Source organism: Schistocerca americana, unplaced genomic scaffold (assembly GCF_021461395.2).
Source record: "Schistocerca americana isolate TAMUIC-IGC-003095 unplaced genomic scaffold, iqSchAmer2.1 HiC_scaffold_1140, whole genome shotgun sequence".
Lineage (NCBI taxonomy): Eukaryota > Metazoa > Arthropoda > Insecta > Orthoptera > Acrididae > Schistocerca > Schistocerca americana.
The window spans coordinates 1-5000 of record NW_025725199.1 but is presented as its reverse complement, the minus strand read 5'-3'; the positions used below and the strand labels follow the sequence as shown (position 1 = coordinate 5000).

The 5000-nt window shown below is 55.3% G+C and overlaps 1 non-coding gene across 1 annotated transcript; it reads left to right on the top strand.

Moving 5' to 3' along the window:
- The first annotated feature begins 2701 nt into the window (after positions 1 to 2701).
- LOC124561053 lies at positions 2702 to 4614 on the top strand. Its single transcript, XR_006969512.1, has one exon. It is a non-coding gene; the product is annotated as a small subunit ribosomal RNA (ribosomal RNA).
- Positions 4615 to 5000: the final 386 nt, after the last annotated feature.

Genomic DNA, 5000 nt, shown 5'->3' with positions numbered 1-5000 from the left:
ACCTATGTTGCGCCTTAACCTAACCTATGTTGCGCCGTAACCTAACCTATGTTGCGCCTTAACCTAACCTATGTTGCGCCTTAACCTAACCTATGTTGCGCCTTAACCTAACCTATGTTGCGCCTTAACCTAACCTATGTTGCGCCTTAACCTAACCTATGTTGCGCCTTAACCTAACCTATGTTGCGCCTTAACCTAACCTATGTTGCGCCTTAACCTAACCTATGTTGCGCCGTAACCTAACCTATGTTGCGCCTTAACCTAACCTATGTTGCGCCTTAACCTAACCTATGTTGCGCCGTAACCTAACCTATGTTGCGCCTTAACCTAACCTATGTTGCGCCTTAACCTAACCTATGTTGCGCCTTAACCTAACCTATGTTGCGCCTTAACCTAACCTATGTTGCGCCTTAACCTAACCTATGTTGCGCCTTAACCCAACACACGTTGGGCCTTAACCCAACACACGTTGGGCCTTAACCCAACACACGTTGGGCCTTAACCCAACACACGTTGGGCCTTAACCCAACACACGTTGGGCCTTAACCCAACACACGTTGGGCCTTAACCCAACACACGTTGGGCCTTAACCCAACACACGTTGGGCCTTAACCCAACACACGTTGGGCCTTAACCCAACACACGTTGGGCCTTAACCCAACACACGTTGGGCCTTAACCCAACACACGTTGGGCCTTAACCCAACACACGTTGGGCCTTAACCCAACACACGTTGGGCCTTAACCCAACACACGTTGGGCCTTAACCCAACACACGTTGGGCCTTAACCCAACACACGTTGGGCCTTAACCCAACACACGTTGGGCCTTAACCCAACACACGTTGGGCCTTAACCCAACACACGTTGGGCCTTAACCCAACACACGTTGGGCCTTAACCCAACACACGTTGGGCCTTAACCCAACACACGTTGGGCCTTAACCCAACACACGTTGGGCCTTAACCCAACACACGTTGGGCCTTAACCCAACACACGTTGGGCCTTAACCTGCTCTGTAATTGTCATACGACGCGTTAAATTAGTGTAGTGTTGCCTAACTGCAACCCCCGCAATATAGTTTGCTACTCGCACTGCCGGTCCCCAGAGTATCGCTTCATGTTAAACACCTTGCAGCTATACACTGTAATGCGGATGGCGGCAGGACGTACATGCTCAATGCCCTTCGCAGTTGTTCATTGGCATTCGCATGGCGAAGCACAGCCTACGTTGTGGTACGGCTTGTGGCAACTGTCCGCTGATGTTGTACGTCCAAATCACACACTGTACCGCACATTGGTCCTCATGTACTGAATGATACATCGTGGTACATGTGTGACCGTACCACGACTGCGCCAACAACGGCGAACCATACGGTCCAAATATTGTGCACTCAGCTACGTGTCGTCTCCCTATAAGAGCTGGATTGCAGTATGGTATGCCGTGGATGGCGATCAGCATGAGCCGTCTGTTGATGTAGTGGCGCGTGTTGTCAGACGTAGTCGTCTCTTCTCACACACCGTGATAGCATGGTGCACTGCGTTCCACATCTGCGACATGCGACAGAGGCCGGTTGACAGTCGTTCGCGCAATGGACATCGCATACGTACGGGGGCCACCTTCCACGTGTTCGCGAAGCGTGCACATGTTGTTGCGTGTATGTGGGCAGACATAGTGTGTCGTGACACCTGACACAGGCATGCAACAATCGTTGAATTTGCAAATGGCGATGGACGTCTACGTTTGCTGGTGACGTTACGCAAATGAAGAACTGGTAAACCGTTGTGGTGCGGTTGTTCTCGCTAGAGGTGAATCAGTGATGGCGACGATCGGTTGAGCTACCAACCGGTTGTTTCAGCGATACCCACCATGCCCACGAACGTGAATGGCATGTGGGTGTGAAGCGATACGCGGCGGTGGCTGGGTGGGACCGTCCCCGGCCGGTGAGGGGGGGCCTTCCGGCGTGCTGGCCGCGCGGTGCGTGGGCGCACGCGCTACAGCCGGCTGGTGGGGGCGGCCAGTGGCAGGCGCGCCGGCCGACGGAGGCGGCAGGCGGCGCAGCTGCGCGCCGGCGCACCCTGCACGCGGCGCCGTGCGGCCAAAGTAGGTCCTCGCGGGCCCGGTGCGAAGCGCGGTGGACATCTGCAGTGTGCTGGTCCGATTGAGGACTGTGTGCGCTGAGATGCGCCGCCGCCCGGCGCTCGGCGCCGCGACGCCGTCTGCTGCTCGGTCGCCTCTGCGGTTCTCGCAGGTGGATTGTATCGCAGCTGTGCGGACGTGTTGGCGCGTGCGCTGTGCTGGGAGAGTTCGCTTCGGCACCCAAGTGGGGCTTTTGTCCTTCTGTGGCGCTGGCGTTGGAGCTGCCGGCCACCGTAGGTGGCGCGTGTTGTCTCCCGCCGGCAATGCCACGACAGCACGCTCCCGGGCCTCTGTCGGCAGCGGCAAGCTCAGTTGGGAGCACGGGTGGTCGCACCTAAAGCGTCTACTCGCCAAACTCCGGGCGATTGCGCCTCTCTCGAACCCGACCAAGTACTTAGGACGGCGCTGCGCGCCGCCGGGACCTGAGAGGGTTTCGAGGTGTATTGTGCAGGGGAGCTCAGCCTCCTCCTGTTTGCAGAATAATTGAGCGGACGCTTGCGTGTTCGCGCGGGCCCCCGGGACACACTCCCGGGCGGCCGGCTGCTCAGCTCTAGTTGACGCAGCTCCCTGGTTGATCCTGCCAGTAGTCATATGCTTGTCTCAAAGATTAAGCCATGCATGTCTCAGTACAAGCCGCATTAAGGTGAAACCGCGAATGGCTCATTAAATCAGTTATGGTTCCTTAGATCGTACCCACGTTACTTGGATAACTGTGGTAATTCTAGAGCTAATACATGCAAACAGAGTCCCGACCAGAGATGGAAGGGACGCTTTTATTAGATCAAAACCAATCGGTCGGCTCGTCCGGTCCGTTTGCCTTGGTGACTCTGAATAACTTTGGGCTGATCGCACGGTCCTCGTACCGGCGACGCATCTTTCAAATGTCTGCCTTATCAACTGTCGATGGTAGGTTCTGCGCCTACCATGGTTGTAACGGGTAAACGGGGAATCAGGGTTCGATTCCGGAGAGGGAGCCTGAGAAACGGCTACCACATCCAAGGAAGGCAGCAGGCGCGCAAATTACCCACTCCCGGCACGGGGAGGTAGTGACGAAAAATAACGATACGGGACTCATCCGAGGCCCCGTAATCGGAATGAGTACACTTTAAATCCTTTAACGAGTATCTATTGGAGGGCAAGTCTGGTGCCAGCAGCCGCGGTAATTCCAGCTCCAATAGCGTATATTAAAGTTGTTGCGGTTAAAAAGCTCGTAGTTGGATTTGTGTCCCACGCTGTTGGTTCACCGCCCGTCGGTGTTTAACTGGCATGTATCGTGGGACGTCCTGCCGGTGGGCGAGCTGAAGGCGTGCGACGCGCCTCGTGCGTGCTCGTGCGTCCCGAGGCGGACCCCGTTGCAATCCTACCAGGGTGCTCTTGAGTGAGTGTCTCGGTGGGCCGGCACGTTTACTTTGAACAAATTAGAGTGCTTAAAGCAGGCAAGCCCGCCTGAATACTGTGTGCATGGAATAATGGAATAGGACCTCGGTTCTATTTTGTTGGTTTTCGGAACCCGAGGTAATGATTAATAGGGACAGGCGGGGGCATTCGTATTGCGACGTTAGAGGTGAAATTCTTGGATCGTCGCAAGACGAACAGAAGCGAAAGCATTTGCCAAGTATGTTTTCATTAATCAAGAACGAAAGTTAGAGGTTCGAAGGCGATCAGATACCGCCCTAGTTCTAACCATAAACGATGCCAGCCAGCGATCCGCCGCAGTTCCTCCGATGACTCGGCGGGCAGCCTCCGGGAAACCAAAGCTTTTGGGTTCCGGGGGAAGTATGGTTGCAAAGCTGAAACTTAAAGGAATTGACGGAAGGGCACCACCAGGAGTGGAGCCTGCGGCTTAATTTGACTCAACACGGGAAACCTCACCAGGCCCGGACACCGGAAGGATTGACAGATTGATAGCTCTTTCTTGATTCGGTGGGTGGTGGTGCATGGCCGTTCTTAGTTGGTGGAGCGATTTGTCTGGTTAATTCCGATAACGAACGAGACTCTAGCCTGCTAACTAGTCGCGTGACATCCTTCGTGCTGTCAGCGATTACTTTTCTTCTTAGAGGGACAGGCGGCTTCTAGCCGCACGAGATTGAGCAATAACAGGTCTGTGATGCCCTTAGATGTTCTGGGCCGCACGCGCGCTACACTGAAGGAATCAGCGTGTCTTCCTAGGCCGGAAAGGTCGGGGTAACCCGCTGAACCTCCTTCGTGCTAGGGATTGGGGCTTGCAATTGTTCCCCATGAACGAGGAATTCCCAGTAAGCGCGAGTCATAAGCTCGCGTTGATTACGTCCCCTGCCCTTTGTACACACCGCCCGTCGCTACTACCGATTGAATGATTTAGTGAGGTCTTCGGACTGGTACGCCGGCATTGACTCTGTCGTTGCCGATGCTACCGGAAAGATGACCAAACTTGATCATTTAGAGGAAGTAAAAGTCGTAACAAGGTTTCCGTAGGTGAACCTGCGGAAGGATCATTACCGACTAGACTGCATGTCTTTCGATGTGCGTGTCGTGTCGCGCAACACGCTACCTGTACGGCTCGCAGTAGCCGTGCGCCGCGTGCGGAACCCACGCGTGCTTCTCAAAACTAACGCCAATGTTGTGTGGTACGAGCGCTGAAGCGCTGGAGCGGCTGGCCTGCGGCACCTGGCGCCTGGCGCCGGTTTTGAATGACTTTCGCCCGACTGCCTGTCCGCTCCGGTGTGGAGCCGTACGACGCCCATCGGCCGTGAGGCCGTTGGACACAGAACGCTTGAACAGGGGCCGCCACACGCCTACGTCCCGCCTATGCAACTGTCTTGAAAGAGACAGTGTAAACTAAGAAAAGATCACCCAGGACGGTGGATCACTCGGCTCGTGGGTC